The sequence below is a fragment of the Vulpes lagopus genome, chromosome 2, assembly GCF_018345385.1.
Source record: "Vulpes lagopus strain Blue_001 chromosome 2, ASM1834538v1, whole genome shotgun sequence".
NCBI classification, from domain to species: domain Eukaryota; kingdom Metazoa; phylum Chordata; class Mammalia; order Carnivora; family Canidae; genus Vulpes; species Vulpes lagopus.
In genome coordinates this window covers 7,742,031-7,766,402 of record NC_054825.1, presented here as the reverse complement: position 1 = coordinate 7,766,402, position 24,372 = coordinate 7,742,031, and the positions used below count along the sequence as shown (strand labels likewise).

At 53.8% G+C, this 24,372-nt stretch overlaps 1 protein-coding gene across 7 annotated transcripts in view; it reads right to left on the bottom strand.

Moving 5' to 3' along the window:
• Positions 1-22,993, bottom strand: part of CHST15 (carbohydrate sulfotransferase 15) — a 73,970-nt gene extending 50,977 nt beyond the window's left edge. For 3 of the 7 annotated variants that reach the window (XM_041743897.1, XM_041743896.1, XM_041743903.1), the window contains exons 1-2: positions 22,721-22,993; positions 11,027-11,176 (exon numbers count right to left, since the gene is read on the bottom strand). The gene's annotated coding sequence lies outside the window, so the exon portion shown is untranslated. Of the gene's footprint in view, positions 1-11,026; positions 11,177-21,426; positions 21,552-22,211; positions 22,440-22,720 lie in introns of those variants that run through there. The other 4 variants (XM_041743895.1, XM_041743901.1, XM_041743899.1 and 1 more) reach the window with 3 other exon arrangements.
• Positions 22,994-24,372: the final 1,379 nt, after the last annotated feature.

Below are 24,372 nucleotides of genomic sequence, written 5' to 3'. Positions count from 1 at the left end.
TTATCAATGCTTTGATAGCCTTAAACACACACAAGCGCACGTGCACGCACACACACACACACACACACACACACACACACAGCCAGAAAGACCAAGGAAACAGTTCTTTTAAAAATAATGGGCAGCCCGGGTGGCTCCACCGTTTAGCGCCGTTTTCAGCTCAGGGCCTGATCCTGGGGACCCGGGATTGAGTCCCACATCAGGCTTCCTGCATGAGGTCTGCTTCTCCTTCTGCCTGTGTCTCTGTCTCTCTCTCTGTCTCTGTCTCTCTCTGTGTGTGCGTGTGTGTCTCACAAATAAATAAATACAATCTTTAAAAAATAAATAAATAAAATAAAATAAAAATAAGACCTTGTGAATAACTGCAAAGTGTTCTATTTTGATTAAAAGAAAAAAAAACAAATACAAGTGATTAAAACAGGATCATTTTTATCCTAGAATGGTAGGTTTGATTTTGGGCCTCAAGCCCACAAAGAAAGCATTAGCAGGGAGATAATCCAAGCTAGGAAGAAAGTATCCAAACAGGTTCGAGCAAGCCCCTTTTTGGGCTAAGCTGCAGTCAGGCATAAGTGGGACACGACCAGTCAGGGTGGGGACTCTGCCTCTCAGAGGTGGGGAGGCGGCCTGTCCCTGCACAGACATCCAGCTTAGCATCGTGCCCCAGAGGCCTCTCCCTCGAGGGCTCCCAGGCTGAGTTTCACCCCACAAACTCCCCACAAGCCGAAATCTCATGTGACTGCCCACATCCCTTAAAACTCCCAAATGCAGGAAGAACTGGGGTCACAACCAAATCCCACCAGCTCGGCAGCCATACAAATCAATGCCACACAGACCATACGTACAACCAGGTGACGCAGGAGTCTAGTAAGGTTCAATCTCGTCCCTGGAATGGATGACAAAGGGCGGAGACTGTGTGAACCATGTAACATGGCACAAGTTACTGGGTCTAGGCCTCAGGAAGCTGCTGCCAGGGGGACCCAAGGTCCCCTGGCAAGTCACCTGGTGCCCGACGCCTCATGCTGTGATGTCACTGTCAAAGTCAACCAGTACAGAAGGAGAAACTCAAACACGCAGTGGGCAGGGCCTATGGCCTGGTAACAGCTGAAGAGGGCGGGGTATTTACCGGAAAGTTTATAATTTCAGGTGTAAAAATTCGAGTCACTAACTTTAAACGGCCAAGCAGAGGACCGATGAGCCAGGCTCCATGTCATCCGTGAGTTCCCACTGGGGGACACCTGAGACAGAGGCCAGCCAGCCTGTCCCTGCTGAACCAGACCCCGACCCTTCCCTCAGAGAGGCACGGATTTCCCTCACTCTGCTTCCCCACTTACATGGGACTCTTCCAACTTTGGACACAGGGTCCCACCTGTTTCCTGGGGCGAAAAGAGAACACTGATGTGGCCTAGGGTGCTGTCAGGAGCAAACGGCAGAGGAAGGTCAAGGGGACAAAGAGAACTCTGCACAGGTGGGAAGTTTTCTCTTTCAATGTGTAATGTTTTGGTGGCGTCCAAGGAACAGTTTTTGGAAGGAAACAGAATCCCCTACACTTAAGAGTTTTAGAATAAGGTGCAATGTTGGTCTGAGTCTCCTACCCACTCACAAACCAGGGCCCCCAAGCCCACACACTGGGGTTTAACTTCAAGGAGGCCAGTCCCTCACCCCCAAGGGCCATAATCTGTCTTCAGACAGCATGTCCCCAATTTTTTAAATTTATTTTTTAATATATTTTACTTAAATTCAATTTGCCGGGATCCCTGGGTGGCGCAGCGGTTTGGCGCCTGCCTTTGGCCCAGGGCGTGATCCTGGAGACCTGGGATCGAATCCCACGTCAGGCTCCCGGTGCATGGAGCCTGCTTCTCCCTCTGCCTCTCTCTCTCTCTCTCTCTCTATCATGAATAAATAAATAAAAATCTTTAAAAATAAATAAATAAATAAATAAATTCAATTTGCCAACATATAACACCCAATACTCATCCCATCAGGTGCTCTCCTTAATGCCCGTCACCCAGTCAACCCATCCCCCGTCCACCTCCCCTTCCACAACCTTTGATTGTTTCCCAGAGTTAGGAGTCGTTCATGGTTTGTCTCCCTCCCTAATTTTTCCCGCACTCAGTTTCCCCCTTTCCCTTATGGCCCCTTATATTCTTATATTCCCCGTATGAGTGAAAGCATGTGATGATTGTCTTTCTCCGATTGACTTTTCTCACTCAGCATCATACCCTCCAGTTCCATCCACGTTGACGTAAATTGTAGATATTCATCCTTTCTGATGGCTGGGTAATATTCCATTGTATATATTGACTACATCTCCTTTATCCATTTATCTGTCGAAGGACATCTTGGTTCCTTCCACAGTTTGGCTATTGAGGGCATTTAGCATGACCCAAATTAACCCATTCAACAAAGTCCACAAAACCACACTGTGGTGTCAAGCCAAGGGCACAGCAGTGAACCAAACAAGGCCTGTGCAGTGGGCTCGCAGGCCCGGTGGCGGAGGCATCCAGAACCTCACAGATGGACTAAGTGTGGGGGTGAGCGAGAGCTGCTGCACCACAGTATCTGCTGGCACACAGGTGAGCTCCTCTGAGCGCCACAGACCGCCACACCTGCACGGGACTCATCCAGGGGGCTCCAACTCCCCTCCAGAAACACAGGGGCCAAGGCCAGGCAGAAACGAAATCTGCTTCACTTTCTGGGATACGTTTCTGCAGCTTCGCGTTCTATCTCCCTGGAGTGGGGCATCCGAGCAAAGCTCATTTCCAAAGGGAGCCCCAGGAGAGACATGGGAAGGGCAGGCAGGGCAGGGCACTGGGGCGGCGCACCGATGGCGTTCCCCTCCTCTGGATGAGGTACCCTTGAGGCCAGGTGTAGGGCCGGATGTGTGATCAGCCCCAAACCCCGCTTCTAGGTGAGCAAAACAACAGGAGACAGCAGGCAGCCGTCACCTCCTCCCGTTACCTGGCACAACTCCCAGCACGGAAGGAGAAGCCTCAGAGCAGCACGCCCCACAGAGAGAGAGCATGGGCCCCACAGCCAAGCTAAACGTTCCAGATCAAGTTCATTCTCACCTCTATTAGTCACCCGGACCTATCCACAATAGAATCCTTTCAGCACGTATCAGCACCAGAGTAATCAGTGGAATTGCTTGCGTTCATCCAGGAAGAAAGTTAGAGCGCGTGGCGCTAAGTTTCTGCCCCATAAGAAAGCAAGAGAGAGGCAAAGGGCACGCAGGCAGTTTGACACGGCGCGGACGCCCCAGCGCCACCCAGCCCTGTCGCCTCGATGAAGGCGGACGTCCTCCCATCGGATGGACACCTGTTTCCTTCCAGAGGCGCCAAACCAAAGCCGCCTCTGCTTGTGCATCTCAGAGTGACTAACAGAGCTCGTAACCTCTTTGGGCTTATTTTCTGACCCAGCTCGCAGTCAGACGGCTAATGACCTCCAGCTGCCAGGTCCTAAGGGCTCCTCCGGGGTGGACATGGCCAGGAGGCCACACCGGGGCCTGCTCAGCTCGGCGGCCCGGCCAGGCACGCGGCAGGGGTGAGGTGTGCGGGGCGGGCTGGCTCACGTGTTCTTTCAGCCTCCTCCCGTAGGAGACTTTCTGGGGCAGAGGCTGCATCAACAGCAGGCCCAAGGCTCCCTGCCCCACCGCCAGGAAAGGGAACTCACCGCTGGGTCCCTGGTCTCCCACTGCACGGCCAAGAGGACCCGCAGCCCCAGGGAGGGAGACACGGAGTCCTCACGTGGGCCTTAGACGGTTCCTCTCTGCAAGCTGCTTCCAGAGAATTTCTCAATCTCCCAATGGAGAAAGAGGATGGAGGTCCCAGGAACCCTGTCCCTGGAGGAAGCCCAGGTCCCCTGAAGGCAGAAGGCAGGAGGTGCTAGGCAGTGTGGGCCACCCTGACCACAGGGACGCAATGCTGGGGGTCGGGGCGGCCGTGCCTAGAGTGGTGGCTCTCTCCAGGAACCCAGTCTCCAAGAACAAAGACTCCACACTCTCTGAACGTCACAGAGAGAACCACAGGTCCCAGCACCTCACTGGGGTTTGTGACCAGGACACTGGGGTTTGTGACCAGGACCCTCCTGTCGCTTAGCCAGCAGCTGCAGACTACCCCTCCAGAGGCCTGCTGGGGCCTTTCCCTCCCTCCACCCTGGGCCCAGAGCTTCCTTCTGCCCACCCTCTGCCAGCCTTGTCCATCATGACCTGAGAGTCCCCGACAGCCCCTGTACCCCGGGCTAGAAGGCTCGATGCATCAGCCAGCATGCTTGTGCACCACTCCCACCCCTAAGGTCTCCCCTGCGACACACTCATCACCACTGCAATTAAACGACCATTTGACTAAGTGTTTATGTCTAGTCTGTCCACTAGACTCTAAGCTCCGAGTCACAGGGCCCGGACATGTCCTACCCACTGATTCCCCAGCAGCCAGCGTTTACTTCCTTGCCTGTGCCCTTCCGTGGGTTAGGGCTCACGGACTGGGAACACCAAGGCATCCCCAACACCTGGCTGTCCATAAATGTTATTTCTCTCCCACCCTCACATCTCCTACAGCACAGCTGTGGAGCAAGTCCTAGAACCAAATCTCAGCCCAGCCACTCCCAGCTGGTTGACCCCAGGCAAGTGACTGACCTCCTCTGTGCTTGATCTGCCCGTCTGCGAAACAAATATCACATCATCTACCTCTCGGGGCCAAAGGGGAGATTAACTGAGTTACATGAGGTACTAACCATGAGGTCTCCAACAAGACAGTAGGATTTTCTTCTATCTTTATCATTTCCTTCTATTTAGGGCCACTGTCCAAGAATGCTGGCTCACAGGCCCAATGGGAACCTAGTATCTGGTTCATTGGTCCATTAACAGGTCCTACTAAGTGTGGCTGTGCTAAGTGTGGCACCGGGCACAGTAGGTAGACCAGACGAACAAGGTCCCTGACCCTGTGGAGGTTCTGGGGTTTGCAGAGAAGAGAGATTATTCTAGCACATTCATCTTCTCATGTCTCTCTCTCTCTGTCTGTTTCTCTCTCTCTCATTTTTCACTTGTGCATTGATATTTTCTTCCCCAATAGCTTTAAACCAGAAGTTATTTAAGTTACCTCAGACTCCCACACCAGGTAATAAAAATATTGTGGGCTTTTCTCCTATTATTTTTCTTTTCAAAATAAAAAACCATGACCATGGATGTCTTACCAGGGAAAAGAAAGAAAACCAGCTTCTGCTTGCAAACGAAGATGCTAATCCCGTTATTTACTGAAAAAGTTATGCACTGGCCAAGTGCTCCCTTGAAAGGGAGGAGCTGAACCTAGACCAGCAGGTGCAACACAGGGTGTCGGGCCCGAGGGCGGGATTCCCGCCTTGCTACCTCTCCCCAGCCAGGAGGCAGAGAAGACCCTTCCTTCTTCTCTCCTGGAGCTCACAGGCCCATTCAGACCCATCACCTTGTAACAACGGACAGCATAGCTCCTGCTGCTCCGAGCTCACGTCTCCAATGACTTCTGCCCAAACTGAGGACAAAAGGAAGAAAACCCAGCACACAGTAACTCCCCTGAGACAAAGCTCCGAAGAGCTGACCTGGGCAGCTGTCCACGAGTGTTCTGAGCCGAGCCCCGACCCCTACACTCCTTCCCCATTAAAAAAAAAAAAAACTTTCATCCTCATCCTAGGGCCCCAGTTCCGATTCAAAACCTGCAAAGGCCAGGCTCTCCTTTGCTGGAGCCTCCCTTCTCTTTGGTAGCCGGCCCCGATGCTACTTTCTGCTTCTCCACTGGCTCCTAAGAGAAAAAGGCACCCACTGAGCTCATGCAAGTCCTGGCTGGCGATGCTGGGCAAGAACAAAGGCTTCACACAAAGGAGAGCTGGGCCTTCCAAGGCCTGCGGCCACTCGCTCCAGAAGAGGATGCTCCAGGGCCAGAGTCTCCTAGCTGAGGTGCACTGCGCCGCCCCCTCCTTCGTACCCCGGGAACTGACCAGAGTGACCTACAGTGGCCCCAAAAGCCTGGACTCTCTTGGGGGGCCTTCTACTCAGCTGGGAGGGCAGGGCCCACACGGTGAATGCCAGAGATGAAAAGCCGGGAGGGGATAGGCTGCCGCCCCTCTAGGGACTGAGACACAGGATCCATTAAGGGGCACTGGATAATCACTGTTTGTCAGCCTTTTATACCGTGCAGTGAAAAATCACCAGGATTTTAGCTTTAGACTCACACACACGCGCGCGCACACATACGCACACATACACACACACACACACAATCTAGAAGGGTTTCACATTCAGGGTTTCTCTTCTGTAAGCTGAGCTCTCTGACCACGAGTTTCCTTGGAGGATTTGTGCCCTGGGTTTGTCCATTCTGAAGAGCACAGTGGTAGATTTTTCCAGATTCCTAACACTTGGCACCCAAGAAAAAACACAGGAAATCCCACCAGCAGACCAGGACAATCGCTCCACGAACCAACTCAGCTCAGCAAATCTCGCCGGAGTGTGCCCAGGAGTCGGGCACCCCTGCCAGGCCCCACAGAGTCCACGGGGGTGATGCATCTGCCGCCCTGCCCTCCGGCTGCTCACGACTGACCCTTCACGCAAGTGAAATTCTCTGTAATCTTTCAGGAAGGGGCTCCTATTTGCATGTTGCATGGGGCCCTGTAAATTATACAGCCACTTGCAGAGATATCTTAAGAGTTATGCAATTAGGATTAAAAGGAAAGAGAAATCATGCCCAAAGAGCTTGTCTTATTCCTGGTACATGTACCCTCGAAAGAGCAAGTACCTAGAAACGGCGTTACACCTCATCATGGGTCTGAGTAGGGACCTTTCCCAGGGCACTTGGGAATCAGCATCCTGCATTCTATAAACCAGCAGCGAGGTTACCACGAGGCGTTTCCATGAGGCCATTTATCATCACTCTGATCTATAGCAGCATCTCCTCTAATGCAGCTTTGCCTGACAATTTAAACAATATGGGCCCTTTAATTTATCACACTAATGCGATTACACACTCATCCCAGAGCCCAGCACCGCGCACTCAACTGGAGGCCCCTTCTGTGAAACTTACGGTGGAAGCTTACACTCTTCTGGCCCCTTTAAATGGGGAAATCTTTACCTTAGTTGAGCGATGGGCTCATTCCACCACCTGCAAAGAAAATGAAGCCCTTGGACAAGGGCCCTGCTCCATCAGTTTCTACAACCATCACCCAGACTGCGAGGTTTAAACGCCATTTACAAACAAGCTTAATTTTAACCTTCCTTTGTGGAGAATGCAAAATCAATTAAGTATCTGCTGATAATGCCCTCGTATCTCGTTTTGGTGGCATCTCACAATTAATGCTGCCCATGAGGCTGATGGCGAGCAGCCTCACACATGCCTTCTGGTTATTATGAGCATCACTCTGACCCACAGCTGAGCACAGGGGGTTCAGACACAGCATGCTGCATGGGGAGTTTGCATTTTTAAGAAATCGGCTTGTAGATGGTTTAATTAAAATACACTAGAGCATAATTCAATTGGAATTGAGGCTTCCATCAAACTAAATCAGGCAGCAGAGATCTTCCCAACCTTAAAAGTAGCTACTGGTTTTTCACCAGTAAAACCAACTGTACTCAGAAACTAAAGGAAACATGGAAGGAAGGAAGGAAGGAAGGAAGGAAGGAAGGAAGGAAGGAAGGAAGGAAGGATTGAAAGGACAAGACAGATCCTCCACCAAGCCCCATTATGTTGCAGTTGAGGAAAGAGGTTCAGAGAGGTCAAGCAAGCAGCCCCAAGACACACAGCCGTCAGTGAGAACTGAGACCAGAAGGGTCAGCGCCTGAACAAGGCAGGCAGCCCTACAAGGTGAAAGCATGCAACCTCTGAAGTCAGACCGCCCGGATTCAAGTCCCACTCCACCTTTCACCAGCTGCCAGAACATGGGCACGGTGAACCTCTCTGGCCTCAGTTTTCCCATCTGTAAGTGGGGGTGTGAAGCGTGTCTATATCAAGAGGTGCCGAGAGTAAACACAGTGTAGATAAAGACCAGCACAACCACTCAAAGCCTGGACTCAAGCTTCCCGATTCCCTGTTCTGGGCTCTATCACACACTGTTCCTTAGGGCCTTAGATCTGAGAATCCCTCAAATCAGAGGATGCAGGCTGCCTATGTGCAGGCACCAAAGGTGATGCGCCCCGGGAGCACTGTGTAGGCGCAGAGAGGATGTAACACACACACATCACGGATCTTCTAGTATCAGCTGACCAATAGAAACCAATTTTAACTGATGGCCAACTGGAAGAGATCCAAAGACAATCTAAAAGATAAACGACAACATTGAAGTTTATGAAATTCTAAAGTGCTGCAGATCCCTAGATTTAATAAAATCAAGTGGCAACAGAATAGGATCTTTGGCGTAGTGACGGTATTTTACCAATGTCAATCTCCTGGTTTTGATAGTGTTCGATGGTCACACAAGAGGTTATTGTTGCAGGAAGCTGACTGAAGAGCACGCAGGAACTTGGTACTATTTTTTGCAACTTCATGTGAGTTCAAGATTCCTTCAAAATAAAAAGCTACCATAAAATTATGAGGCAGCATCTAGGAATGCCAAAAGATTAGGGGTATTCTCGGCAAGTTTTCAACACGTCAATACAGTCACAGTTTCCAGGCGGGATAGCCCCGTGTGGATTTGGGAAAGGATGCTGGGTGAACATCTGGAATGATTCTAAATCAGGCTTTTGGGGGGGGGGAACCTCTTTCGGTTATTTTTCCATTTACTCAAACTCAGGGAAATTTATGTTTTGTCCAGAGTTTAAAAACCCATCACAAACAATAAAAAATGGAGCTATACATCTACTACAGCTACTGATAAACATCTATAGGAAAACTTTGCAATGTTACTTTACAGCCTTAAGAAGGACCAGAGAGAGATTTAAAGTCTGAAAATAATCGATAGAGGGCAGCCCGGATGGCTCAGCGGTTTAGCGCCTGCCTTCGGTCCAGGGCATGATCCTGGAGACCCGGGATCAAGTCCCACATCGGGCTCCCTGCATGGAGCCTGCTTCTCCCTCTGCCTGTGTCTCTCTCTCTCTCTCTCTCTCTTTTTCTGTGTCTCTCATGAATAAATTTTAAAAAATAAAATGTTAAAAAATAAAAAGAATTGATAGAAACAATCTGTTGAGGCCCTATGATGTGTCAGGTTGACCAGTGGGCCCTTGGACCTGATTCCCCACCAAAAAAGCTGTCATTAACCTGTCCTGGCATGAACCGACTACATGTTGCATGGAGCAGTCTAGGTGTGCACAAGGCTCAGAGTATCCTGCAAGAGAGGAAGTAGAAGATCTAGAGGCCGGAAGACCAAATCAGCTGATCCCATGGAGCTCACGGGTGATGGCAGGACCTGGGTTGGGAAGGGAGATGATTCCAAGAAAGGGACAATGAATGGCAGGGCCCTCAAGGAGCTGTCACAAATTCAGGTCATCAGCCATGCACTCACCTTGGGGACCTCCTGGCACTATTTCAGTCTTGTGTTGATGAACAGTTTCAGCTGCCCACCTTAGGACTTCGCCTTATGTAAAGCACATGTTTACATAAAAATAACCTCTGCTCACAAGCCAAACCCTAAGTGAGAGGACAAGGAGGATGGAATTTCTCCTGGTTTCCTGCTAGCCCTATTTCTGCAACTGCAGCAGCTGTGAGCCAGCCAGCATCAGACAAGTGTTCTTCACCCAGAGATGTACAGCGAGTGAGAAGGCCGGGCTGTAGATGATAATATGGAGGAAGACAAAAGAATGGATGTCAACCCCAGTGTGCTAGAAACCAGGTCCTCTGACCAGCTCTCCTGTCAACTGGTCCCCTCTTGGGGTCTTGGCACTTGCTGTTCCCACTGCCTGGGACTCCGTTTCAGAGCTTCAGGTGGCAATGCCTTCTTATTCAAGGGTCAGCATTGATGTCCCCTTCTTGGAAAGGCCTTCCCTGATCATCAGAGAACATTCTGTTCTCTGATATTTGTGAAACTGTCCACTGTCTGTCTGTCCCCAGGAGAATATATGTTCCATGACCACAGGGACCGGTCTGTCTAGGTGCTGCTGCATACCCAGCTCAGGTGCTCACTCATTCCCAGTGTCAGACACAGAGCAATTCCTCAATAGGGAGAGTGACTCTTAAGGGAAGGTAGAAAGACTGAATCAAAAGAGCTGGTTGAAGGGTCAGGCTCCCAAATGATTCTTCATGTTAACGAGGCTGAAGGATCAGGGGTAGGTCCCTTCACCTCCACAGGTCGTGGCTTCCCCAGGTATAAAGGGGCTGTGGGCAGGACAGGAAAATGAACCAGGGCACCTGTAAGACCTTTGCTGTCCCCACACTGGGGGGCTAAGATTTTCAATTACCCAGTGTACTCTTGCCTTTCTTCCCTTCACCCGTGTGTCTATCCGTCTGTCCATCCATCCATCTAATCATTCTTTCCTATGGGCTAGACCCTGGAAATGTAGCCTTGAGTAGGACACACTTCCTGTCTTAGAGGGTAAGTAACATGTCTTTAGTGGTACATGTTAAGGAAGCAACCCCTGCAGTACCAGCTAAGTGCCACGGGAGACCCCTGGGTCTCTGGCTGGGCCGCTGTGGAGATGGTGGCAGGGCAGCTCACAGGGAAGGAAAACAGACCTACAACCCCACAGAGGCAGCAGAGTGATGGAAAAGATATGATGGTCACATCCAAGGAGTCTGGTCAAGAAACCCAAAGAGAGTAACCATCCAAGTCCCAACAGAGACAAGAAAGCTCGTTCCTTAGGATCACTGTGGAGACGATCTGTTCCCCCGTTTGCCATGCAAGAACTCGAAATTCTCCTTAGAATAATTATAAACACTGCTAAGTCCCACCAATGGTTCTCAGCTAAAGAGCTTAACACGATGCCCGCACACGCGTCCCCACGCACACACACAGATGCCCAGGGCCCACTCCCCCAGGCCTGAGGAATGACTGGAGCACATGTATTTCCTTTGAAAAGCTCCACGGGGGTTTCTGAATTCAGCACCCAACCTTAGAGCCAGTGGGTTTCCTGCAAAGTTACCTTCTCACCACAGTGTAGAGGTGCATGACGATGTCCCTGACGACGACGTGAAAGGTATCCCTGAGGATCTTGAAGATGGACTTTCTGAAGCATCCAGAACATTCAGGCCCTAAAACACTTCTATCTACTGCATCAGAACTTCAACGGGACCTGGAACCGAGTGCGAGAAAACCTAGTCTGGTAACACAGCTCGACACTCCAGGGTGAACCCCTAGCCACGCCAGCTGCCCGCGCCCCCGGAGGGGCCCCCGCTGGCCCGCGCGGGTCTGTCAATGCTCTGGCCCAGTGTAATGCTTTAAGAACAACTTCATAATGTACCCTGAAGTCACAGCCACAGCCCCTTGTTTATGGGCTCAGCCAGATCAGATAAAATTTCATTCTCTGAATTGGTTCCTAATTTAATTATTCCCCGGATAAGCGTTGGCCTCCTGTTGCCGCAGGGAAAAAGAATGAGAAGGCACTGGCGCCGCACGCTCCAGTTCTGGTTTGGCAGCTGGGGGCGGATGAGCCATTCCCGGGCCTCTGTCGGGTCGGGGCGGTGGAGGGGGGGGACAACAGCGGGCTTGGCAAGGTGGTCACCCATGGTCCACCCCACGCCAGGCAAGAGGATGAGCTGGGGTTTAACTAAGGGTTCAGGAAGAAGGATCAGGGCAAGTGGACAGACTCTGAAAACCAGGATCCAGTCCTGCCTCTGTGTGGTCTCTGAGGGCCTCAGTTTCCCCAGCTACAACATGGGGCTACTCTATGATTCCCCGAAGGCCCATCCAAGCTCTAAAAGTCAGACAATCCAGAAGGGGCACAGAAACCCATCTGAAGATTACGCCTTCCCTAGGGCCAGGGAAAAAAGTAAAAAAAGCAAATGACTCTTATTAGAGCAAGTAAAGGGGCGCCTGGGTGGCTCAGTCAGTTGAGCAGCTGCCTTCTGCTCAGTCGTGATCTCAGGGTCCTGGAATCGAACCCCGCGTTTGGCTCCCTGCTCTGTGGGGGGGAGTCTGCTTCCCCCTCTCCCTCTGTCCCTTCCCCTGCTCTCTCCCTCTCTTCCTGTATCAAATAAAAAATCTTTCAAAAAAAGAGCAAGTAAAAATGTAAACTATAACCCTAGAAATGGACGTGTCCACACAAAAACTTGTACATGAATGTTTACAGCAACCTTATTCATAAGACATTAAAGATGGAGAAAATGCAAACGTTTATAAAAACATAGTCTTGGAGCACCCAGGTGGCTCAGTGGTTGAGCATCTGCCTTTGGCTCAGGGCGTGATCCTGGGGTCCCGGGATCGAGTCCCACATCGGGGTCCCAGCATGGAGCCTGCTTATCCCTCTGTCTATGTCTCTGCCTCTCTCTGTGTCTCTCATGAGTAAATAAATAAAATATTTTTTAAAAAATGGTCTAACCATACAACGGAATATGATCTGCCATCAAAAGGACTTCAGTCCTGAACATGCTACAACATGGTGAACTGAAACTATGGCAAGTGCAAGAAGGCAGTCACAAAAGACACGTGTTCCACGATTCCCGTCCTACAAAAGTCCAGAACAGAGAAACCGACAGAGATGGAAAAGTAGATTCCTCACTGCTCAGGGCTGGGGGGCGGGGGGCCGACAGCTAATGGGTACAGGCCTTCTTTCTGAGATGATGAAATGTTCTAAAATTGAACGTGGTGCTGGTTGCACATGTATCTGTAAATATACTCAAAACTACTGAGTTCTATACTTTAAATGGGTGGATTTAATTTAAACGTGTGGTATGCGAACTACATCTCAATAGAGCTGTTTTTAAAAAAAGAATAGGTTGAATGGACCAAAAAAAAAAAAGTCTATTGCATAATTGTTAAAAATAAACCAGATGAGAACTTTGTAAGATAAATACACACACACACACACACACACACACACAGGCACATGCACACGCATACACACACCCCTCCCTCAACAGTTCTGCAGCTTCACGGCTGGTCCAAAAGGTACAGAGCTGATTTTCAGTGGGTAAATCTGCTTCTTCCATAAACCAAAAACACTGCTGACTCAAACGTGGGCAGGCCTGCATTTTTGTCTACCAATTTGTTTCAGTTTTAACAGCTGAAAGCAAATTTCCTTTCTACCACCCAAACGGCAACCAAGCTTTTAATACATCATTTTTATTCTCTGAGTCAAGTTTTTCCAATGTAAAGGATCCATGGATTTGCAACCATCAACCTGTGGGCAGGTGGGTTTTTTGGGGTTTTGTTTTTGTTTTTGTTTTTTGGGGTTTGGGTTTTTTTGGCCCGGGAGGTGCTCCTGAGGAGGCCACATTTAGTGCCCACTCTTCTCTCCTGTACATCCTTCCACGTCTAGTTTCTCACAGTTGCGGCAATAGCGGGTATAAATAGCTTTTCAGCTAGGACGTCACAAAGGTCAGGCTGCTCCCACTCTCATTAATCGGAGCGTCCCTTCATCCTCTTATTTATTCCGACTGATAACACGCTAAGGCAAGTTCAGCATGCCCTAAAAGCAACTATTTCCTCTGACTTTTGGAACAGCACACTTGGGTTACTGGCCCACTGTGGGGCTGCACACCCAGGCCTTCCAGGATCATGCGATCTTTATTAAGAACATGACAGAGAATATGGGGGGGGGGGGCTTACATCACTGTGGGTCAGGCTAAAGAGGACCACAGAAAAGGCAACTGTGAGTTTCCCGCAGATCAAGAACACCCAGGCACACAGGAAGTAGTCCTTCCAAAGGGCTCACTATTTCTAAGGCTGGACAAAAAGGACTAGGATAAGGAATAAGGAATGTTCACTGATGGGTCAAAGTTAGAACCAACCAGAGGAACTTCCATGCCTAACACTGGATGGCCCAGGGCAGCGTGGGGGTTTGAGCCCTGGTTTTGCAAGCCTCTCCCCTCAGACTACCTCTGTCCCTCACTTCCTCTCCCATGTCGGACTCAGCATCTGGGGAGCCCAAGAAGGAAAAGTTCCCAAGCACAGGGAAGCCTGAACTCCTATAATGAGGACGCTATGCCCTTTGCAAGATGGAGATGGGGAAGGCAAGATGAAGGACTCCTGCTACCTCAACTAAGTCCGGTGCTAAGGTAACAGGTGCAGCATATGAAGAGGAGTTGGCCCCACCCAAGGTAAAGAGCCTGGATGGCTGAGAAGCAGGGACAAATGGGCCCTGGTACTAGGCAACCAGGGGCCACGCCCCCTTCCCCTCTGCCCTCCACCCTGTGATGATGGAGAGCTTGCCAGGTGTGGGTCAAGCCTAGATTTGGAGCTGGCCTATCACCCAGGTTGGTTGTCTCCCAACAGGGCAGCGGACCTCTACCTCTCCATTTGTTGAGACTTTGGGACGCAGGGTTTCTAACCAGGGCTGCCACAGAGGGTTTTGAGAACAACTCCCTCCACCCTCCAACACACACACACACATACACACATATTCACAAAACATCAGGAAACATCATCCTGGCCTGGCCCAACTGCAGCCCCCAGCCTCTCACTTAGGAGAAGAGGGCAGAGACCAGCGAAGTGGTAATATTCCATCTCCAGCAAGTGTCTGACAAAGCAGGGCTGTTCTTCACACTCGGATAAAAAGCCAAACTGTCCCCAAGAATCTAATGGAGGATGACATCCAACAGAGGCCTTCAGAGTTCAGCCATGAACCAGAAATGAGAACTTCTTGCTCTCTTCACCAGACCACAGGATGGCCACCAAGCCCTCCTTCTTCTCCACATCATCCTAAAGCAACAGCAATGCTAAAATCAAGCGTCTGGTTACATGACCCAGAGATGAGCCAGCTGCAGCCAACCCCCTGCCTGGATGTCCAGGAAACTGAGGACAGAGCAGCCAGCCGATCCCATGGGACCTGGGCCAAAACTTGGCCATCCTCAGAGTGGCTGCAACTGAACAGACAGCGTGATCAGAAATGCATGCTGGGAAGCACAAGCGGCCCAGATTCCCCAGGGCAGCCCTGCTCTCCAATAACCCTGGAATCCCTCACGTGCACAAGCAAATATGGTTCTGTGTGTGTACGTCTGGAAGGCTCTTTATATAAACAGGTTCACAAATCAGAGGAAATAATCCTCTGCAGACCAATAGTCTGATTTTAGGTTTGGAAATTATGGTCCCAATAAATACACGCCAGGATATACTTTATATTTTTAATGCAAATATTTACATTCCAAACAAAGGCGCGTGGAACTTCAAGACAAGCTATTTATGCCAGCTATAAGAAACACTAACAGCCCCCACATTTCTTCCCTGAGTGGATGGCTCCTGTTTATATTTCTGAAAAGCCAACCAAATGTCCATAACAGTTCTCCCCAAGACTCTCAAGACACACAAAAAAACTAATTAATGGCCCAAAAACCTAATGCCAGGAAATCCATGGTTATTACATTAGGCTCTTGACTCTTTCAGAAATTTAGTGGCAAGCTAACTCCCATACTGTGCTACCAAATTGGGGATTCTTTTATGTCCTCTGGGTCACACCCAAGGGCCCATGTAAAATCCAGGAAGAGTCCAGGGAAAATGGGCTTTTGAAAGAATCATTTGCAGTGGATGCATTAGTTCAATCATTGCCAATCCCTCCAGACTCCGTAGGGGCCTACCCATGAGCGGGCCTCCCAGACACCGTCCGCACCCTCGAGAGGCTCACCGGGCTGGGGCGGGCAGGTGGCACCCAGGAGACTAGTGCGCTGGGCTCAAGGTGGAGCTGGACGGAGTAGAATGCAGCTCAGAGGAGAGCAGCGCTTGGATAAGGGACGGAGGGCCAAAGGGAAGAGGCGCCAGACGTGGTGTGACTTCCTGGCAAAGGTTTCCTGAAGGCGATGGGGCCTGTGGGGCCTGGTGGGGAGCCAAGAGGAGGTGGATGAGGTTCTCCTGGCCAGGCTCTGGGTGAGCCTGCACCTCCCCTGGGGAGACCCCCCTCGCAGTTAGAGTGCATCCTGGGGGTGCCCAGTGAATCATCGTCTCACCGCGGCGATCACTCCCACGTGCTGCAGGTGACAACATGTCACTGACAGGTCTTGCCGCCTCACCTCGATGCCCCCCTGTCCTCATGAGCCCCATCTGTCAACCCCCACCAAGGACCAGGCCCGGGGCTCGGCATTACTACTCGCTGTCCGCAAGGGACTCTTCTAGCCCATGCCCGATGTTTCCTCCTGCACAGAGGGCGCTCCGCCTGCATGTCTGCACCTGGGGGTGTCTACACTGTCCTCTACACTGTCCCAGCAGCCTGGGGAGAGGAGCTGGGCATGAGGAGCCCGGTCTTGCCTTCTCCCACCCGGAGAACGCATCTGGCCCTGCCAGCTGCCCCCGGAGGAGGGGGCTGCCCCGGGGGGAGCTGCAGCTTTCCCACTCTGCCTATGACCTGGGGGCGGGGAGCACGGGGGCAATAGTCGGCCCCCCTGCCCAATGCCCTCTGTTCAGGGCCACAAGGCCCGCCTGCCCACCAGTTCAGGCACATTTCTCTGACGTCAGCTTCAAGCAGGGACAGGTGGCCAGGAAGAGGGGTTTGACATGGGGAGACCCCTTGAGCCCTAAGTTCTGTGTCCTCTAATACTCAAAACACAATACAAAGTAGAAATTATTAACCCCCTCCTTACCGATGAGCAAACTGAGGCTCATCGGGGAAGGTCAAGCCACTTGCCCAAGGTCATGGGTAAAAGAACAAAGAAACAGAGGAGGGACTTGGCCAGGCTCACCCACCACCCACGCTGCGCTCCCGGGGCCTCCAAGGGAGTCACCACCTGGGGTAAAAGAAGGTCTGCGCGGAGGCACCGAACACTTGGTTCACCGCACACATGAAGGTGCAGGCTGAGCTTCACTTGCATCAGCGTAAGGAAACGGGTGTCACGAGGGGCAGACAGAGCTACCCAGCCCCTTTCAGCAAGAGGATGACACGACATCCCACCTTCCCAGAGTCTGGGACGCAGCTTCCAAGCTCACAGCAAAGGTGCGCCAGGCCCAGGCCCTTGGGGCGGGTCCCTATGAGGCCACAGCAGAGCAGGACAGAACCGTCCCTTGACCCAGGGCTGCCCCGGGAGGGACACAATCACCAGCCCCCGTGGTCTTGCCTCCCGCACCGAGCCCACCACTGACATGTTTGCCACAGGGAGCAAACGGATCAGTAGTAGGAGCATATTCCCTTTCAAGAAAAAACGTGAAACCACCAGGTCCCAGCACACTGCAGGAAAAAATAATTGCGGCCGGTCTGTATCTAATTATTTGCCCATGTTGGGGTATTTCCCAGGCACCTGGGTGACTAGGCTGCCTGCTTCAATATTTTCATCACAAACACAATTCTGGAGAGTGTCCAAGTTTCCATTATAATGACACCCTCTGCTTCTGAGGATCTGCCAACCTCACTTTCTTCTGAGACCCAAAAGCCCTGGACCAGGACGAGCTCTAGAGACGTGGCATAGGTGTCAGGGAGAGAGAGCCCGCCCCAGCCAGAGGGCCCTACCCCCACGAGCCTGCTCAGGACCCTTTTAAGCTTACAGTGGGGCTCAAGACGTCACATTCAAAAGCAAGCCACCCAGCACATTTCCGGGGAGACCTGCCCCATCTGCCCCCTGCTTAATTCTGACCGGTGGGAACACAACCCCACGGATCCACAGCCTGCCCACAGTGTGAGCTGAAAGGGTCAGAAAGAGGCTGTTCATCCAGCCGCTCCTCGCACACACGAAGAAACAGCCCCGAGAGGGGGAAGCAACCAGCCGAAGAAAACCCGAATAGGATCTAGGTGTCCTGGGGCTCCTGGCCTTATGAGGTGTCAGAGAAGCCCTCTGGGGTAGAATTTGCTAGAAATCATGCCTCCTAACCCCAAAGTACACGCATCTACCATCTGCATCAAAAGTTGTACGTGCAATTTCAGGGAGTTCAGAGACATCCTCTGCCCCTGGTTACGAGCTCTAGAGCTCAAGAAATACCACAAGGGCCGACGTTTATGAGTGCCTACTGTATGCCAGGCACTCCTCCAAGCACCTGGCAGGTGTCAATGCATGTATAGGACAGCAGCTGTCAGGCCAGGGCATGAAGTCACCCCAGGCCTCTCCAACCCCAGGGCTGCTAACCATGCCCTGCCACGCTCTCAGCAGCCTTATGTAACTGCCTTGTGCAAGCTCTGCCTCGCCCACTAATTGGGTGCTGCCCTGATGCCCAGTGCTGCCCCTAGGCCCCTGCGCACCTGGCCTAAGGTCCACACCTGGGGCCACCTAAATGCTGCACATCGCTGCCAGGGATGAAAGAGACGCCGCTCGAGGCCTCACATCCCTTTTGAAACCAGCAGAGACCGAGAACCCCCTTTCCGTGGCCACCTCCCCCTAACTTAACCACTTGCTGATTCACGCTCGCCTTCCCCTTCTGGGGAGGCCACGATTGTTATTCTCTACCCTCTCTCCTTTCTGTCCTCCTTCTGCTGTCATTTCTTCATCCCTCCTCCTGTACATCTGGAAGGCTGAAAACTTGGTCTGGGTGATCTCAAACAGCCTCCCCACCCTCTAATTGAAACAAAAGAGGTGGGGGGGGGGGGACAGCGATCTGACCTGCCTGGCTCAGGGCCAGGTGGGAACTAGTAGGGACCCAGCAAATGACAGCTGTCATGACTGTCTACCTCCCCAACCCCCATAGGTCAAAAAAAAATTTTTTTTTTAATCTGTATTGGCCCAAATCAACACAAAACCTTCACTCTTCTTCTCAGCTCTCTAGATGGGATAGACTAACTAGGTACCTGCCACCTTTATGCTTTGTTTTGTGCTGTGAAAACACGGGTCATCGTCTCCCAGGGCTTTACAGTAAAGAAGGGGCGCCTCAGTAAGGAAATCAGATCTCAGCACTTGAGAACAATAAAGAAATACATTGTGCATGTCCAAACATTCAGCCTCCCGATACCTGGTCGGCTAAGTGAGAACACAATCTCCCGATTCACACGACAGAAACGAAATCACCCATGGAAGGAAGTGAATATCCCTCTCGAGCCTCCCAACATACAGACTGGGGTGGCAGGGTGGGGGGAAGACAGGCTGCATTATTCTCCACGATCACTGGGAAGGATCACTTCTAAATGACACGCCGCTAAAGGGTGACCGCCGCTTGACTGCTCCCAGAAATGACCCTCCCGTGCCAGCCACTACGTTTAAACAAACATAGCTTCTGCTTTTAGAATTTAAGGAAAGTCCTCTCTCTCTTTCTCTCTCTGACACATGGTTCCAAATGGCATCTCTGCAATCCTGGACCTACTGAGGCCCCCGTAAGGGGAGGGATTCCAAAGAAGCAGACAGGAAAAGTGAGAGCTGCCAACCACAGAGGGTGTGGATTCACCTGGGAGCGTCCAAGAGGCCCCCGCACAGCATGGTGGGGGAGAAAAAGCAGGCCCAGGAGCTAGGCATCAGAGACCTAGACTGACTCTCCACTTTCTGGCTCTTGGGCAAGTCACCCAACTGCTCTGAGCCCGGATTTCCACATCTGTAAAAGGAGACTCCTCCCCAACAACCCACCCCTTCCAGCACCGTTCTTGCCATACTCTCCCTCCTGACTCGAGGTTTATTTGTCCATCTGGCACAGGTACTTCTGGTACCCCCCGTCCTGCAGGGGCGGGGCTGGGCCTGTCCTATCACCGTACCATCCCCAGATGTTCCACCATGGGATCTATTTGGTAAATGAAATTATATGAAAAGTTTTGGCACGTCACTTGACGGGAGCTCATCAAGTAGCCACTCACTGAGTACATGATACACAAACACATGAAGAAGCCCGGCTTGGGCCACAGCCACGTGGACACCCGTCAACTCTTAGTCTCTGAGCCCTTGGGGCTCTGAGCCCATTTCTATCATGTGTCACATCTCCCACGGTGGGACACTCCTCCCATTACACATACACAGGGCCAGATGTCAAGCTTCAAACCCCCTGGCACTGGACCCACCCCAACCTTTTTGTCCAATTCTAGAACTTGAGCACACACTTGAATATTCACGCTTGAAAATTCTCTTGAAAATTAACAAGACCTGCAAGTCCATTCTTCCCCAAGTGGCCAAGCCTGAGTCAAAGCTGCCCCCTATGGAGCTCACCTACTCAGGTAGCTCCAGAATCTCCCTCCCCTCACGCTCCTCCTACACTTTCAAGAGCAATTTCCAGCTGGGCCCTAGGTGGCCTTGGACAACCTCAGTCTAATCACGACCTGGTACGAGTCTAAAGCTTCTCACAGTGCAGATTCAAAGCCTTCTGGGGTTCCTGTGGCCCAGCTGGCTAACTTGGGAGATTCTTTTACGCTCTCCTCCAAACACCAAATAAGCACAATCCACCTCCTAACCTCTCCCGCAAACACTGCCTCTTCCAGATGCAGAGATTCATCCTCTCTCTTTCTGGCAGGTGGAAAACCAAATGCCTCTCCTGGCCAGGGCCAGCAGAGACAGAAGAGAGAAAGGTGCAGAAAGAGCAGCCCTCACAGAAGCCACTGTGACAGTGCTGGGATCCCCGGCCAAGACAGTGGTTCAGGCATCACAAGCTCTAGTCATCAGAGAAAAGCAAGGCACAGTGGGGGCAAACGTGCCTCCACTCTCCCACCACTCCCTCCTCCCATGTCCTGGATAAATTAATGCTGGCTGCTTGCTTCCACCACGAGCCAGCTCACTACAGTCATGCAATGATCCGAAGAGAAAAGACAATGTTGAATTTCCTTCCCGGGGCCCTAGAGACGGTTCTCCTGGGGAGCCAGACCTTGAAGGGAAGGCCAGACCTGCAGCTCCACTTCTGGCTCAAACAGACACCGAGAGGGAGACCACGGCAAGCGGCCTCACCTGGCTGGCTCACGCTCCCCATCCAGGAAGAGGCAGGAAGACCATTTTCCTGCCAGTCTTCCGGGAGTATCGTAGACAAAAACTTACCTGATTAAAAACTACCTAATTAAAAGGTATTTTTATTCGCTCGCTATTTTAAGCAAAATCCTATAGGACTCCTAGGTATTTAGGTACCAATTAAACCATCCTGATTCAACATGCAGTTTGTCAAATTAATAAGTGCCATCTTCTGTAAGGGAGGATTCCTGATTTTGCAAAAGCGGGGGGGGGGGGGGGGTCGTGGGCAGGAAAGCCAGGGTGAGGAGCCCAGTGGTAAGGTGCTAGAGAGGAACTTGGGGCAAATCTCCAGACCTCAGTTTCCTGCGGGGTGGGGGTGGGGGTGGGGGTGGGGTTGCCGCAGGGGGCGCAGATGCCCTCAAGGTGGCTTTCTGCTCCGTCGCCGTCGCCGGGGTGGCTGCGCTCAGAGCAACCGCAGCTGATAAAGGGGCTGGGGACACTGCGAAGAGCCTGGAGCCTGAGCTCGCTGCTCAGTGTCACCGATGGGCGCGCCAAGTCCCTCCACGGGGCGTCCTGGGGCTTCCCGAGAGCACAACTTCATGCCCCAAACTCCGTGCCACTAACTCACCCGGTGCACGCGGGGAATGGGGGAACGGGGGTCCCCTCCACAGGAGCTAGTCTCAGCCTTGCCGCCTGCTTCTCCAACCTCCCCAGCGCGGCGCAGGCATCCAGCCGCCAGCAGCCGGCACCCGAGCCCAGCCTTGGGTGCCGCCGGGCCCTGCAGCCGCGAGGGGGCCGGGCCGGGCCGGGGCGCGGGGCGCGGGGCGCGGGGCCGCGACGGGGCGCCCCGCCCAGGACCCGGGCGGCTCCGGCCCTGAACACACGCGCGCGCCCGCGCCGGCCCGTGCATTCGCCCCGAGGAGTCGCCAGGCGCCGTCACGGCTCTTCATTCATTCCCCAGAGGCGACGTCCGTGCCCCGGCGCCTCCCTCCCGCCACCCGCGGGCCCCGAGGGGACCAGGTGCGCCACGCGGCGTCCCCCGCGCACACTCACCGCGCCCCGCGCCCCGCGCCCCGCACGATCGCCGGCGTCGCCCCCGCTCCGGGGCCGCCCCCGCCCGGCAGCGCCGGCCACCCCCGAGCCCCGGCGCCTCCGGAGCCACGGCCGGCCGCGGGGGGAGCGCGGGGGGAGCGCGGGGCGGAGGGCCCGAGGACGGGGGAGGGGGCGGGGGCGGCAGCAAAAGTTCAGGCCGCTCGGCCCGGCCGCGCCCCCGTCTCCTCCCACGGCCGCCCCCGCCCCGGAGCCGGTCCCACCCGCGGCCTCCTCCGCCCGGAGCGGCCGCGGGACCGGAGCGGGAGCTCGGGAGGCGGCTCCCGCCGGAGCCGGGCGCACCGCGGCGGATGCCCCGCTCACCTGCCCGGGGCTGCGCCTGGAAACTTCCCCGAAGTGCGCGGGCGGGGGGAGCGAGCCGCCGGCTGGGGAGATCCCGCCCCCTCCGCCGCCCCGGCGCGCGCTCGCCGCGGAGAGCCCCGGGGTGTCCGTGCGTCCGGCGTCCGGCCTCCGGCTGTGCGCAGCGCCCCCGCCCCCGCCCCCGCCCCGGCCCCCGAGCTCCGGCCGCACCGCACCGCACCGCACCGCACGCTCCCGAGCCAGGCAGGAGCCCTCCCCGCGGGGTCCGCGGCGCGCGGGGCGCCCGGAGGCTCCAACCTGCCTGGGCTCGGCGCGCTCGCAAGTTCATTGTCTGCCTGGGCCGCCGCCGCCGCGCCGGGAGCGCCGGGGAGGGAGGCTGCGCGCAGCTCCGCCGGCCCGGACTCCCCACGCCCAGCCCCGCCGCCGCCCGGCCGGGTCGCCGAGGGGCGCCGCAGCCCCGAGCCGGAGCCCCCGCCCCGCCCCGCCCCGCCCCGCCCCGCGCCAACTTGTACCTGCGAAGCCCGAGCGCAGCCCCGGAGCCTGTGCGGCTCGGGCCCCGCGGGAGCGCGCCCAGCCCCGCGCCTCGAGCCCCGCATCCGGGGCGCGTCAACCTGACTCCCCGAGCGCAGGGAGGAAAAGTTTGGGAGTGACGTGCGGATGGCGAATGAAACCTCCGGAGAGAGCCCTCCCCCCGCCCCATGTCGCGCTGACACAGCGGCTCGAGCCCGGAATGTGAGATCGAGGCGTGTGCGCCGCGCGGTGGGTCTGGTCCCCGCCCCCCGCCCCTTCCGAGTCAACACGGCCTGTGTGATGCGGTGGTTCCAAGCAGAAGGCAAACCGAAACCCCTCGGGTCTGCCAGGGACGATTTTAAGGGACTTGGCGGTCCGCAGCCAGCCCGTGCATTGGTATGCAAGGCCACGGCGCCGGTGGGTCCTGCGCCCTCTGTTGTATTTTTGCAGCCCGCGAAGGCGAAGGCCCTGCCGGGCTCCTTGGCCCAGCCCGCTTGCTCCTGCCGGGAGGGGCAGGCTCGGCGGGCCCCGGAGCCCTGCCGCAGTGGCCCGGACGCGCCCGCTCCAGAAAACCCCCTGGGCTGGCCGAGGCCGAGGAAGCCGCCCCAGGGATCCACTCCCCGACTCTTGACCCAAGATGCCATCGCTTAGAAAAATAAAAAAGGACCCTGGATTTGGGAAGACCCAACTCCAGGGGCGCTCGGGGCACCGAGCCCAGCATCTCAGGAAACCGGTCCAAGGGACTGGGAAGAAAGAAAAAATAAAAATCTTTGTCTTCAGTCACACAGCCTTTTGCCTGCCCATGTCCCCGTGGCCACGGTCCAGCATCCTCGTGCTCAGAGGAGCCAGAAGTGAAGCTGAAAGTGTTTCCCAAGTGCTGCAGAGCGCTGGCCCTCGGCCGAAGGGGGCTTCCTGGGCCTGCCTTCCCAGCCCGCCTCTCCTCTGCTTCTGAAAATCTGATCTCTATTTCAGGAGGCTTCATCTCACTTCCCCTATCCACCCCCCCCCCAAACACCCTAGCCTGCCTTGGGGTCCTAAAATTGATGCTCAGCATCCCCCCCCCCCAACTAACGCGGAGGTCACAATCAGAGGATTATAACTGCAGATGGGGAGCTGGATGAGAGGGGAGTTCTTCAAAACCGTGTCTTGTTTTCCTGCAAATAAATGCCCCTTACATAAAATCTGCGAAGAAAGATTGATGCAAGAGGCCAGCCTCCGAATGGCAGACGGCATTGCTTTCTCCATGTAGACTCCACTTGGTGACTTTTGTTCATTATTATTTTTTTAAACAAAAACCGTTTTCTGAAAATACAATGAGCTGCTTTTTGCACGGTTCACAATTCCCAATAGATGATGATGCCATTTTTCAAGGTCTTATACACGTTGTGGCTTTAGGGCTTATTTATTAGCTCCCAAGAAAAGCCTGCCTTTCAGTGAAGTTTATATACTCAAGTAATTGCATCGAGGGACACAGTGCAGGGCGCTGTTAAAGAGGGCTAGTTGTACGGGGAGGCCCTGGGCCAGGCAGCTGTCAGACCAGAGTGTGCAATGGGTTTAAACAAACACAGGGAAGGTTCTATGGAAACACGCAGGAGGAAATCCCCTCCTGTAAGGCTGTGTGGAACATTATTCCATGGCCACACATACCTCCATC